The sequence below is a fragment of the Pseudonaja textilis genome, chromosome 4 (genome assembly GCF_049901715.1).
Source record: "Pseudonaja textilis isolate UNSWEBS1 chromosome 4, rPseTex1.2, whole genome shotgun sequence".
NCBI classification, from domain to species: domain Eukaryota; kingdom Metazoa; phylum Chordata; class Lepidosauria; order Squamata; family Elapidae; genus Pseudonaja; species Pseudonaja textilis.
Window position 1 is genome coordinate 39,634,577 of NC_141993.1, and position 15,605 is coordinate 39,650,181.

The 15,605-nt window shown below is 36.3% G+C and overlaps 1 long non-coding RNA gene across 3 annotated transcripts in view; it reads left to right on the plus strand.

The window, feature by feature from the left end:
• LOC113439132 (uncharacterized) overlaps positions 1-15,605 on the plus strand; it is an 84,727-nt gene that overhangs the window by 55,565 nt on the left and 13,557 nt on the right. The gene's annotated exons all lie outside the window — the stretch shown is intronic.

Consider the following 15,605-nt stretch of genomic DNA (forward strand, 5'->3'; position numbering starts at 1 on the left):
AGACGCTGAGAGAACAAGTCTTAAGAATGTTGCATGAGGGCCACCCTGGGATAGTAAGAATGAAAGCAATAGCCAGAAGTTATACTTGGTGCCCGGGAATGAATAAGGAAATTGAAAAATGGGTTGCGGGTTGTACGCCTTGTCAGGAATCTAGACCTGCACTCCCTTCAGCACCAACCCTAGAATGGGAATCACCAAAAGCACCTTGATCTAGGTCAATTGGTCTATGCTCACAACTATGTGGGGGGGGGGGGCATGGGCCCCCTGCACAAGTAATGCAAGTCACAGGCCCCCAATCTTATAGAGTAGAAGTAGAAGATGGGAAAATATGGAGCAGACACACAGACCAACTCCAGGGACAATTGGAATGGAATCTGAACGACCAGAAAACCTCAGAAAGAGAAACACAACATAGAGAAGTAAGACCAACCCTAACAACTACAAATACTGAAAACACAAGCCTCCCCACTCTAGGGTGGGACTCAAACTCAAGTACACCGCGGGATAATTTAGCTGAAGGAGGGGAAGTCCAGCAAAGAAACTCAGAGCCCTCTGTTCCATCAGAGCCAGCCCCGCCCCTGAAAAGCCCCAAGGCTGTCTCTGGAGTGACAACAGACCCAACCAGTCAGGTTGCCACCACTGGGGGGGGGGGTGAACTGCAAAGGTCCAGTCGCACTCATAGGAATCCCTCCTACTTATGTGATTATGTCTGTGAGTGAGAGCTGATCGGATGAATGCTTCTTCCAGGAGGGGAGGGGTGTTAGATATTCAATGGGGAAAAGTCAGTGATGTCAGACTTCCCCCATTGGTTCATTTTCCAGGCGGGAAAATGAACAGCCATCAGTGGCTGAAATTATGGACAGCAGCCTGTAAAAAGAACAGCAGGCACACTGGGCAGCAGTCTTTTGTTCAGAGCTAAATAAAGAAATCCTTTCCTTCTACCATTGTCCTGCCTCTTCAATCTAGCCCATATCCAACATTTACTACCGGTTCTGTGGGTGTGGCTTGGTGGCCATAGCAGGGGAAGGATACTGCAAAATCTCCAATCAGAGGTGGGATTTGCCGGTTCTCCGAACTACTCAAAATTTCCACTACCGGTTCTTCAGAACTGGTCAGAACCTGCTGAATACCACCTCTGCTTGGGAGAGGAATAAGTAAAAAGCGAAAGCTAAACTAATTTAAAATAATTATTTCTAAAATAATTATTAAAAAAATAAAAAAATGAATACAAACCAATGCAAAGTAAAGAAGGAAGAAAAATGAATAAAAAAGAAAGCTAAAAACACAAAAGAGAAAGAACAAGTAAGAGAAATAGAAAAAAAGATACAAAGATACAAAGCTGCTTCCAATCTTCATAGCAATTATAAGTACAATTTTAAATTTACATATCTTGTTTTTTAAAAGTTACATAATGACTCTCTTCTTTACATAATCTATCCTATCTATCAAAAATAAAAATTGCAAGTTCATTTTTTTTCTGTTTTATGCACTAAGTCCAGAGAGGGGTCCAGTCAGGAGTAAACTGTCTGTCTTTTGTCTTTCTTCTAACTGCAAAGCCAAAGAGATGTTGAACAACTGGCCAACCCTTCCCAATGAACAAAATATTGAGAAGATTTGAAAAAGACAACTTAATGCAGACAAACAGAAACAGTTAGCTTTGCTTTCCTTGAGCGACAGATTGCAAGGAGCAGCTGGGAGTTTTCCCAAAGCACCAAATTTTTAAGGTTAATGACAAAAATTAGTTTCACTTCTTTAATGTCCTAATGTGTATTAAGCTGAAAAATCAGGGCTTCTTCTTATGTTAATTCCTGTGAATCAGGTTTTTCTTTGTCCTCTTAAAATACTTGCCATCTAGTTAAGCCTTTCCTCTAGCTTTTCCTTAAGCCTGCACTGAGATGCAGTTCCCATGCTCCAAGCTTGCATTTGGATTCTGGAGAGAAAGCAAAATAATAATAATCTCCCTTCTCTTCCCGCTATCCACAATCTGACTATATTTAGCTGGCATGATTCTTTAGAAAAAATAAAAGAGACATCAACTTAGCAATTCATGTAAATATTCAGCCAAACTCACTGCCGGGAAATATTGGTATAGTTAAGTTAATATGTTTCCAAGAAATCTTATGCGTGTTGATTCAAAAATAAGGTTCCTCCCCTCCTTCTTATTCCATGGTGTTTTATTTTACCCCATGTAAATGAGTTGGCTTGCAAGCTTGACTGGTATGAGAGCAAATGAAGAGAATGTGCCCTATATTTTTTTTCCTTATGTTGCCTGATGAAAAAGAATGATTGGCTTTTGAAAGAAAGATCTCAAAATTATACATGGGAAAGACCAGAATTATTTCCAAAGGGAGAGGGACTAAACGTTATACCTATAGTCCCATGTAAAATGTTTCAAGAGTACATAGGATGTCTGAGTAAGATCCTGAAAATAAAGCATACCAAAAGACATGCAACGCAGAGAAAAGAATACCAATAAAAGAGAATATTTTTAACTTGGGGTTGAAATGAGGGGTCCCTGGTGGTCTCTGAGCTTGGTTGCCTTCTTACAGATGTTTCATTACTCAAGCTAGGTAGTATCATCAGTGCTAGTAATAACGAGTTGGGTTTGCTCTCAATTTAGAGAGGAGAATGCACCTTAATTAAATTCCTTGTGTGTCCAATCACACTCAGCCAATAAAGAATTCTATTCTATTTTTTAATTAAATAGCAGCAGTACAGTAGTAGTAAAAAGTAAATGTTTCCATTTCTAGAATAGAATAGAATAGAATAGAATAGAATAGAATAGAATAGAATAGAATAGAATAGAATAGAATTCTTTATTGGCCAAGTGTGATTGGACACACAAGGAATTTGTCTTGGTGCACATGCTCTCATTATACATAAAAGAAAAGGTACATTCGTCAAGAGTCAACAATCATAAGGTGCAACATTTAATAATAGTCATAGGGTACAATAAGCAATCAAATCATACTAGGAAACAGTCAATAAAAATCGTTAGGATACAAGCAACAAGATTACAGTCATAGAATTATCTTGCTTGTTCAAATACAAGAAATGCGCCCATTGTGTTTTGGACAGATTGCTAAACTTGATTAACTTCTAGTGATCTAAAACAAGATCAAATCCATGTAACTAATGAAATGTATTCCTCCTACATCATGTGAAAAAATTCTAATCTATGACGATTGAAAATATCATCATGTGAAAGAAGGATAGGAAAACAAGAACCCTTCAATACAAATAGGCTTGTCATTCCTGTTTACTGCACAGTCCAGCTTATTCTTGCTCACATTGTCCTCCTTGCTTGGGGGCCTGTCATCTTTCCATGTATCAGGAAATATGTCTGGCTTTCTTTTGGATAAATATGAGTTTTCTGTGAAGAATATTTTGATTCTGACGTTTTAAATTCCTGTTTCTAATGGCTATTTGAAATATTAACCTTAGGACATTTCCCCCAAGATAATCTTGTTCAAAAGATTTACATCCATGCCTGTTTTATTATTGTTCTGTATTTTATATTTTATATTCTGATATGACCTAATGGCTAATCAATGAAGTAGTACTATCTTACTACTTTATTGTTTATTTGAATGTATGTTGATTTTTTTTTAAAAAAACCTAAATCTAATTTGAGCATCAACTAAGTTAGTTGCATTACTCTTCAATATTTTCATTAACGACTTAGATGAGGGAATAGAAGGGGAACTTACCAACTTTGCAGATGATACTAAGCTGGCAGGAATAGCTAACACCCAAGAAGATAGGCTCAAGATCTAGATGGATCTTGACAGACTAGAACACTGGGCCATATCTAATAAAATGAAATTCAATGTAGAGAAAAGTAAAGTCCTTCACTTAGGCAAGAAAAACCAAAAGTACACATATAGACTGGGTGAAACCAGGCTCAATAGCAGTAACGTTGAAAGGGATCTTGGAGTCTTAGTGGACAACAAGCTAAATAGGAGCCAGCCGTGTGCAGCAGCAGCCAAAGAAGCTAATGCAATCCTAAACTGCATTAACAGATGGATACAATGAAGATCAAGTGAGGTACTAATACCACTCTATAAAGCCTTAGTAAGACCACCCCTAGAGTACTGCATCCAGTTTTGTTCACCACATTATAAAAAAGATGTTGAGACTCTAGAAAAAGTGCAGAGAAGAGCAACCAGGATGATTAGGGGACTGGAGGCTAAAACATACAACGAACGGTTGCAGGAACTGGGCTTGGCTAGTCTAGTAAAGAGAAGAACCAGGGGAGACATGTTAGCGGTCTTCCAATATTTGAGGGGCTGCCACAGGGAGGAAGGGGTCAAACTATTTTCTAAAGTGCCTGTAGGCCAGACAAGGAATAATGGATGGAAACTGAACAAGGAGAGATTTAACCTGGAAATAAGGAGAAACTTTCTGACAGTGAGAACAATCAACCAATGGAACAGCTTGCCCTCGGAAGTTGTGGGAGTGCCATCACTTGAGACTTTCAAGAAGAGATTGGACTGCCATTTGTCAGAAATGGTGTAGGGTCTCCCGCTTGGGCAGCGGGTTGGACTAGATGACCTACAAGTTCCCTTCCAACTCTGATTATCTGTTAAATCTGTTAAATTATCTGTTAAATCTGAAATTATATGCAGATCTACCAAGAAATAATTCCTTTTATATTCCCAAATCAATTTAGAATTTAGCTTTCATTCTCACTGATTTTCCTTACACAAAAAGAGAAATAATTTACTATTATGTTGTGTAGGGCAACATGTGAACAATTGGATTCCAATTCAGTGTCTGGATTCTTTGGGCAGCCACAACAGACTTTCCAATGAACGTATGGGGTTGGAGACCAAGACAGGAATGCTTCTGGGAAGTTTCTGGGAGATAACCTGCTTCCATTCTCTTCCTTAACACACACACGTGCACATGTGCACACACACACACATCACAATTGTTGTTAAAACTGGGAATGCTGAAGAAGACACAAATGGAGATATCAGGGTCCACATGCAATTTGACAGATGCTCACTCTCATTCTGTGGGGACAAGAATGAACACACTAATTTTGCATGCCCTGATATTATTCTTGTTGCTGTCCACAATTAGAGGTTTCTGTGCAATAGGGAGCCTCTTCTGTTTATGAATAGTCAATGAATTTAAGAGCTCTGAAACATCAAAAACACCTCTATGTGTATTTGTGGAGATCAAAGAGAATAAAAGTGAAACCAGCATATTCAACTGTGATCTCCGTTCTTCCCTCTTCTTCCCTCTCACCTCTAAAGAGCGTTAAGACCTGCCTCTGCCAATTGCGATGGAGGTCGAAGAATGATATGCAACCCAGGGTGTAGCTTGTGACAAGAGGGTGGTCCCTCTGGCTTTTTGATTTTAACTTTGTTCTTAATTCTGTTTTAACTGTTGAATGTATGTTTGTACTTTTGTAGTGCTTTTTATGTTTTTATTGAAAACTACCCAAGATTGTTTAGGTGAGATAGGCAGTTTAGAAATGTGGTAACATAGTTGTTACATAGATGATAGATGGCGAGGGGGGAGGGAGAGGGAGGAGGGGCAGAGAGAGAGGTGGAGGGAACGAGAGATTTTCTGATTGTGTCGCAAATGCATTAATGCAAGGGTCTTCAAATTTGACAAGTTTAAGACTTGTGGACTTCAACTCCCAGAATTCCTGAGCTAACATGACTGGGGGAGGAATTCTGGGAGTTGAAGTCCACAATCTCAAAGCTGTCATGTTTGAAGACCCCTAGATTAATGTTTTCTGCTGCTTCTGTAATAAGGATTTTGCATAGGCAGATTTTCTCTGGAAACTTTATTGACAAAAGTTATGTCACTTTCCTCTTCTAGGTTCCAAAGGTGCTTTTTCTGGAGGTAACTAGACTTTGTTTTTCCTTTTGAAGATGTTTTGCTTCTCATTCAAGAAGCTTCTTCACTTCTGACAGGATGATGGGGAATGGAAACTCCTGTCAGAGTTGAAGAAGCTTTTTAAATGAGAAGTGAAATGTCTTCAAAAGGAAAAACAAACTCCAGTTGCCTCCTGAAAAAGTACCTTTGCGACAACCATGTCCTGGATGACTGAGAATCTCTACAGACTTTCCTCTTCTAGGCAATTTTTGAACATTGGTGTTTAGAGTTTATTGGCATGGAACACTTCTCACTGGTGACCTACCAGTCAGGCAAAAGCCTCCACCCCAGGTACCTACCCACACACTTGCCCTAGCTCACCTTGCCACACTTCAACAAAAGCACTTGGAAGCTGCCATTACATGGGTTAGGGGAACAAAAGTAAGTCAATTTACCAACAACTGCTCTTAAATTGTGCTGCAATAAAACTGTACAAACAGATTACTTTTACACCTCAGTATTGACGCACGTTAGAGCTCAGCAATCAGAGTGGCACAATTGTGATCTCATATTTTCTGCTGACTCAAGGACTGGAGAAATGCACATTATGGTGGGCATGAGGAAGCATCTTAGCCTGAGACAGCTGGGTGAAATTGAGAGTGAAATGCCAGCAGATGAACAGAGGATTGTCCTGGTGGTTATCACTGGATTTCTGCCATTATTAGTCATATTTTTTCTCCCTGAATTCTACTTCAAGCCTGCACAGCTCAAAAGGGAACAAAATTGATCAGGGAAATAAACCTTGATTAAAATTCAATCAAGTAATTGAAATCAACAATTTGTAGTTGTTTTGTTATTTTGGTAAAATCACATGAACCCACTATTATAAGGTCTTTGTGAAAGCAAATATAATTATAACTAATGTCTAGAAGGGTTTATTGAAACAATTCTCACAAGAAGGACTTCCACTCTGCATTGGATCTAGTTCACAACTGTCTTTACAGATGGAGACATATCACTCTTGAATGAATATTTAACAACATATAATATAATATTGATAATGTGCAGAAATATATAAATATTTGTCTTTTGTTGTTCAAGCTGCTTCTGGCAGGAATTTATCTTCTACCCAACCACCATATATTTGGAATCCTGTGTAATCCTTTCTGTTTTGTTCCAAAGGATTTCTTACCCTCCAGAACATGCTGTAGGCCATAGAAATAGGAAATCTGTTTTTGAAATATGTACAGATTATGTCTGCAAGATATACAATACAATATTGCATTGTATACAATAATAATTGTTGTATAAAATACAACACAATTTGTATACAGCACTATAAACCAATCGAGAATCAAAAACCATAGCTCATCTGTATTACTGCACAATGAAAAGAGCTTTATTAAAATAATTCAGCAAAGCAAAATAGTAAAGAAGAATGAAGTTTAAAAAAACACACACATGGAAATTATGAAATCAGAAGTTATCTTGCCAAGCTAGTTAAAATTACTGGAACTAATTAATTTCTTAAAATTTGTCTTTTCTTTTTTGTCAACTAAAAATTATCTGTTTTGTTATCAAGAAAAGTGTCCTTATCCTTTCTTCAAGCAGATGGTCAATTTAATTTGGCAGGAAGTATGGAATATATGTGTACACGGAGATACATTAAATAGAATAGAATAATAGAGTTGGAAGGGACCTTGGAGGTCTTCTAGTCCAACCCCCTGCTTAGGCAGGAAACCCTACACCACTTCAGACAAATGGCTATCCAACATCTTTTTAAAAACTTCCAATGTTGGAGAATTCACAACTTCTAGAGGTAAATCCATCGCTTTAAAATGAGAAACGTTAGAAAGTATCTTCTTTCTAGTAGCATGCTTGAAGTTTTTGAATGTTAAAGTCACTAAAGTTTGTTTTCTTTTTCCTGAACATTTTTATTATCCTGAAATTTGGGGGTGGGGAGGAATGTGGCTTTGTGTCAACATCTATCAACATGATTCTCTGGTCAAAGATCATGCTGGTGCCACTAAAATTGGAGGACCTCTTTGAGAAATATTACATTTCCCCCGGATTACTATTATTAGCTTGGTCCTTGTTTACAACACAGCAATGCAAAGCATTAGAATTTTCCTTCCCACTGAATACATTGCATCTGTTGTATTTCTTTCTGATTTTTCTGATTATTAACTCTAGTTTTCAGGCCACATGGCACATAAATCTGCTTTTTCATATTAGCAGATGAGCCTCCTAACCTAATACACATTAAAGAAACCAAGCATATCTCCGGCAGCATTAAAAATTTATTAGCTGGTTGCATAGAGTATAATTATGTAAGCCCTGGATGTCCTTAAACAGAACCAAAATACAATTGCTTACGTAAAAAAAACCACAATATATGGTCCACATAATACTGTACTTAGTAGCTCTGTTCACATAACAAGGGCAGTCAACATATTACAGGAACTGTTTAAGCTGCATAAATGACCCAGTTAATTATGTCAGAGTTATTCATATTTATCTCCAAACAGACCCTGTTTTTTAAAGCTGAACTGGCTCTCTCTTTATTGTGTGAATTACTTAATGACCAGTTGACTCTGTCCCAAGACTGTGGCATCAAGTGGATCTCAAGTCAACCTGTTGCAAATATGGACCAGCAACCATCTCTAGGTAGGAAGAGAACATATCATCTTCTAGTTACCCTGAAGAAATTGAAACCACAATCTCTTAATATGTAAATCTATGCAAGTGGCAGATTTGTGAAACAGGAGACCCAGGAAACATTAATGAACCAAAGTTTGGAAAATGCAAGAAAGAAAATTTTATTTTAAAGTGGGCAGCTTTACATACATACATACATACATACATACATACATACATACATACATACATACCATACCATACCATACCATACCATACCATACCATACCATACATACAATTTTATGCTTTAATTTTGTATATATACATTTAGCTTGTGTGTGAGAGTGTTGGTGGATGTTGGTGTGTGTGTGTGTGTGTGTGCATATTCTTGCTTATATATTCAATAAACTTAGTTATGAACATATATGTTCCAATTTGACCCTAAGAGTTAGCAGACTATTTACTGGCTTCTTGTCAGATGTGCTGAAATATTTTCTGTTTATTTTTTTATCTCCTAAACTTGCCCCTACCCCCTACAAAAACAAAGCTCCTCCCTGCACAACACTTAGGACAAATTTTAGAGTTCCTCTACTCAACTTGCCATGTTTCCTTGTTATGTCAATTGATCAGAAGCTGTTTCCACTATTAATTGAGCCTTCTCCAATATGGAAACTAGACCAGTTCTATATGGGAAATTTTCCCTACCAAGAATGCTCCAGGAGTTTTCCTTCTTATATCTGTTATTTCTTGTTTTTTTTTTAATTGGTGTGTGTGTGTGTGTGTGTGTGTGTGTATAGTAACTGTTTGGCTAACCTGCTTCTAGAACTCCAATTGTTATATACATACATGCACTCATACATACATACTTATGTGTGTATGTAACATTTGCAGTTTTAGAAGCAGGTTAGCCAAAAAGTTATTTTTTCTATCCTGATTCTCTAAGAAAAATTGCCAAACTCTACTGTGATTTAGCAGAACTCTGATTGGGAATTTTCAATTAATTAATTTTTGTTTTGACTGTGAATTCCATCATCCAACCAGGAGGGAGCTTCAGGAAAATGGAGACTTCATCTTATACTTTTGGAAGAAATCTCCTTACTGATGACACTATAGCATTTTTTTCCCCTCAAACTAATTGTATCTTTTTTCATGCCCTAAGCCAGATAAGGCATATCTCATTAGAAAGGAAAAGAGAAGATATAACATGAACTTAAAAGCTTCTTTTGAACATTAAAGAACAAGAATCCCTAATCAGCATGATATATATTTTGTATAATTACATGTTGGCAATCCTTCTCTTGCTCATTAAGCAGAAAAATATGTCTTTCTACAAGGCAAGAAAACTCTGAGCCTATTATTGTTTGTATCTACAAAGTATGCCTAGGATCTGTAGAATCTTCTGTTCTCACAAATATAACCAAAATATTATCATTAAAGCCTATCTGGAAGCAGGGAACTCAGTTTTCAGCCAATATAAACTGACCTAGCTGTTCTAAAGTTATTACATTTCTTGTTTTTGCATCTGCCAAATCTATCTGCCCATTTAGAATTTAGTCCTAAGACAGAAAGAAAATCCATGTTTGTGCCTTTTGGCACTATTCGGATGAACTGTATACCCAAAATTTGTCAAGATAAAATTTAAAAGATAAAAATAAGCTCACAGAGACAACCAAACTGCCTTTTGTTGAGCTATAACATTGATAATTGGTTAAATTTTGGCATAATCTGCTGAAAAAAAAAATGTAGTCATATGTCCAGCTCAGATGAGTCATGAAACAGATGATCAATAAGTATTCTCCAGCCTTTTTTAGATGTACTTGGACTGTAAATTCCAGATTTTTATTATAAGACAAGATAGAAAAAAAACCTGCACATGGATAAGAGAACACATGAAAATATATGATATAATTAAGAAAGTAAAAGAATTGCAATGGAAATGCGCTGGTCACATAGCGAGAAGAACTGATGGGACCGAGGCAGTCATAGAATGGATCCTACTTGATAAAAAGCATCTGTGAAAGAGACTTAAAATAAGTTGGATCAAAGACATCAGCAAGTATTGTGGGCCCAATTGGCAAAAGACAGCTCAGGACCGTATTAGTTGGAAATATGCGGAAGTGGCCTTCATCCTGCAGTGGATAGTCAATGGCTAAAATGATGATGATGATGATGATGATGATGATGATGATGACATATTTGTTGAAGCTTAACATTATCTAGATCTATATTGTTTCCCCTTGAAAAGAAGGAATCTCTTCACTAGTAATAGGATCCCTGTTGAGTATACTTAGAATACACAGTATAACTATGGAACAAAAACTATTTCAAAAAGCTTTGTTTCAAAGGTTTTTTTTTAATAGATAACCTAATAAAGTCAGGGTCTGCATTTTGCTTCATCTACTCTTAAGAACTTTCTACCTTTCTAATCTTTTAGTAGTTTATTGTAGTCCCAGTAGTTTTAATTTCAGTGTTGCCTAGCTATGCTTATTCTGTATTGCATTTTTTGTCTTTTAATATTGTTTATGTAGCAAGGACGAGCTGCTAGGTTGGACTACATTTTTCATATTTATCTTTATAATTTTTATATTATTTTTGAATTTTGTATGACACGTAAACATTTAGATTTACAAGAAATACTAACAAATAAAAAAATAGCACATCCCAATTTATTGAGAAAATATAGTTATGCAGTAATTTGGTAAAGGGTTTTTTCCTAATTTGAAACAATAGTAATATTTCACTGAATCAGATGATAGAGACAGACAGACAGACAGACAGACAGACAGACAGACAGACAGACATAGAATAATTATATTAACTTGAACTGAGGAGATTGTATAAGCTAAGATAGTATTATTATGGTTGGTTGCACAGAGCTAGATATTTAGACTGAATTTGGCAGGTTCCAGCTGAACAAGAGTCTGCTTCGATTTAAGTCATTTATATGAACATTGTCCTATGATGCTGATAATCACATTGGTTAAGTTAAAACTTCTATCATGGGTCACTTAAATGTAGTCTATGGCAGTTTGCAAATGAAGACTGTTCCAATGAGTTCATGGGCCCAAATGATTATACGGTATAACTTATATAAGCATTGTTCTGTGAAGCTGATAATCACTGGTTAAGTTAAAACTTCTATCATGGACCACTTCAATGTAGTCTATGGCAGTTTGCAATTGAAGACTGTTCCAAGGAATTCATGGGCCCCAAATGATCATATGGTATAACTTCAAAATATTTATTCCCATATTTGGTTATGGGAACAATAAAAAGCATTCATTCAACTGTCTAAAGCCCTAAATGTCTTAAGACCTACTTGTTCTTCTATATTTGTCAGAGTAAGCCATAAGGGGAATTTAGAACAACTCCCTCTCTTTATTCCACTACTGCTATGCTATCTGTTGCAATATCTGTTACTACCAGTTCATTAATTCAATGTTGGAATATGCTCTTCCTGTCTTCCACTTTCTTCCACTTCAACAATCATGTTCTTTCCCCCTGCTTGTTTCAAGAATTTCAAACTTTCAAATTTGAAGGTTCATAACATTCAAGTATTCTCAGATCATGATCCATTCAAATTTTCAGAACTGAAATGCAAGTTTTTCAAATTCTTTTTTAAAATAATTTGTATTAAAAGAATTTATGTATATAATAAAATACATACAAAGAAAAATATATTATAAAGTAAATGTGAAAAATAAAAAAGACAGGAAAGTTAAAGATGACACAAAGATAAAGGATGTAGAAAAAGGAAAAGAAACTAAAAGAAGGAATATATAATCAACCAGCCCCTTGCTCTAAAGCTACATCATGTCTTTTCCCTTTTCTATAATCAATATTGTCTAATTCTCAAAATCATAAATCACAAGTTTTCCTTTTATTTTTTTTACACAAGAAGTCCATAAAGGGTTTTCCAGTTACCAATAAATGTTGATATTATCCTTGTCTCCAATAAAAAAAATCAGTTTATCCATATCGGCAAAAAATCAGTTTATCCATATTCACCAAGCATCTCAGCATGTTCACCAAGTTTCACCATTTCACCAAGCATTCTGCCATGGTGGGTAATGCCAAATCTTTCTATCTTTGTGCATATAGTAATCTCACCACAGTAATCATCTATTGCAGTGGTTTTCAAGCTTTTCTTCACCACAGATGGCTTTCAATACCTTTTGTGGCCACAGTCCATGGCCACAGACCACCAAGACTTAACTCAAGATTTAAATCATAACATTTCTTCAAGACTCCACAGACTCCCTGTGATGACATTGTGGGGCCCCCAGGGGTCCATGGATCACAGTTGAGAACCACTAGTCTGTTGAAATAGTCTTCCATGGGTCTTTCAAGATAATTATTGACAGCAAAACTTCCTCTCCCTGTGATGTCGGGATATGGGATAAAAGGGTAGACAAAAGTTCCATCTTCCCCTCTTGCAATATTAGATAATGTAAGTGAGATCTTTTGAGAGATTTAGGGTGAGGATGATCAAAAAAGTGCTAAGGCAAATTTATCTTTATCTGTCTTCTGAAGAAAAAAATCTACTTGATTCAATTCTCTTTATGGTGTGATAAACAATAGTATAGTAGCCTTGGCCAATAACATTTATTAGCAATTACATTTGTTGGTTCTAGGGATACGCACTAACTAAAAAAAAGTGTTAGCTATCAGATATCTAACTTATTTGTCTAGCAGACTATCAAAGCTGGTGGAAAATAATGCCTCCTGTAGATATATCCCGCCGTGACTTTAATGTTTGCAAGAAGCTGGTTTTCTATAAAAATGAGTTAAAGCTTAGTGTAGACAAACAGAGAAAATAGAAGCAATAGTTGAAAATGGAACTGAGTTGGAATCTTTTCCAAGGAAACCTGTGTATGATAGCACCCTGCAGATGAAGAAAAGCTTTGCAAGAGGCTGGTTTTTATGCAACGCAGGCATTCTGACATGTGGACTTTATGCCTGGTTGGAACAGATGCAGACCTATGTGGTTGTGATTAACTCCATCTCCCACCTTCTTTACTCAAGACAATTCTCTTCCCACAGAATTTTAAATATTGGTCATTTAAAGGGAAGCTCCCCACCTCCTTTTTCAAACACTATAGTAGTATGTGGGTCTTCTGCCACGTATAAGTGTATTTCTTGTCACTTCTCACAAGGGCTGTTAAATGGAGGAATGGTAGTTGGGGATGGCTTTAAAATTGCTCACAGCAAGAATTCAGGATTGTTATTGTTTTGCATGCTTCTAGATACATGCACAAAATGTTGTGTAAAATGTGAGCAAGGGGTATTTTGTGAGCATGTGAGCAATGTATTTATTTCCATTTTCTGTAACATTGGAGTGAGGGAACTGGTTCAGAGGGTAAAGTACCAACTAAATTTCTTTGCCCTCATCTGTTGGTCAATTGGAAAAGGCTCTACATCTTTTCAGCAAGTATTATGTTTTCATGAATGCTAATCCTGGTTGGTTTGAACTGATTGGGTGACATTCATGGAAGTGATTTATGTTTCATTAAAATGGTATCTAATCTTGATCTATAACAGAGATCTCCAAACTTGGCAACTTTAAGACTTGTGGACATCAACTCCCAGAATTCTCCAGCCAGCTAAATTTGGGGACCCCTGATCTATATAATACTCACAACCTAATCTATGCTTGTTGGAGAGATATCTGGAAATTAGGACTAGCACTACCTAAAGCTGCTCTTTTATACTTAATTAAATCACCATTTGTCACTGTATTCTCAGAAAACAGTCCAATTCCATTAAGGCTATGATTTTATTCTACTCTTGTTTGAAAGCATGCTTTGTTGAAAATAGGACATTCTTTTGAGTAGACATGCATAAATGTTCACCCATAGATAAATCTTGTAGAGTTCAAGCTACCATTTTGTTTCAAGCTCCAACCTGATCTCTATTTACCCCTTACTTTAATAATAAGAGAGGGAACTAACTTCCTGAATATTGTTCCTCATGTCTATAATCGCTGTTATGAAAACATACTTAGTCTATTTGTTCATATGGTCATTGCTGTCTAGTTTGGTAATTTCATATGTTTTATTAGCCTACCTATTCATCCTTTTATCCTGTCAGACCCAAGTATGCTTATTCTATACCAAACGCATTCCATATTTCAAATTGTCTCGCTTATTTTTTCAGCCCATAGAAATAGTAAGCCTTTTGTGTTCATTCACTGCCATCTACTGCAAGTCAAAGTAGCTACAAGCGAAATTACTCCCAAATAATCTGTTTTGAAGGCCTTGAAAGACATTCTACATTGAAGACAAGCAGGCCTGGCCGTACCTTGGTGGGAGACTGCTGAAGAAGATCTGGAAGTGTCTTTGAAATATGTAAAGAACAAGTTTATATTTATTTGAAGATCTACCAAATAAATAGCAGAATCAAGTGAATTCTCTCAAATTCATTTTTTCACTATTTCTCTTAACTTAGGCAGCCCTTTCACATATTAGATTATTTATTTATTATTTCTATCCTGCCTTTATTATTTCAACAAATAACATAAGGTAGAGAACATATCCAACATACCTTCCTCCTTCTATTTTCCCCACAACATCCACCTATGTGCTAAGCGACAGCAATCCAGCTGGCTTTCATGGATAAAACAGGACTTGAACTCACAGTCTTCTGCTTTCTAGTCTGGTACTTTAACTACTAGATCAAACTGGTTGTCATTATGATTATCTGATAATGAAATTTCTGCATATACTTCCTTGTTTCCATTTTCAGGTGCATAGAAAGAGAAATAATATGTGTCTTGGAAAATCTTCTGAAACCAGACAGATCTAAATTAGTGGGAATATTTAAATTTATATATACATATACACTTTGTGAAGTAGCTTACCTTAGCCAAAATCTTTGCTGTCCTGTAAATATATCTTCAAACATTTTAAAAACCAAAAGCATTCAGCAGTATGATTTTTCTTTCCCATGTAATGTAACTTTATATCAGGGCTGGTATAATTAATGTGCAGAGTACATTGCCCAACAAAATAACACTATATAAAGAAACCCATTACCAGGTAATTTGAGATGTACTGTTTTTCAATGGATATTTTTCTGTAATATTTCTAAGGATCGTTATTAAATTGGTCTAAGAAAGCTGGAATATTGTAT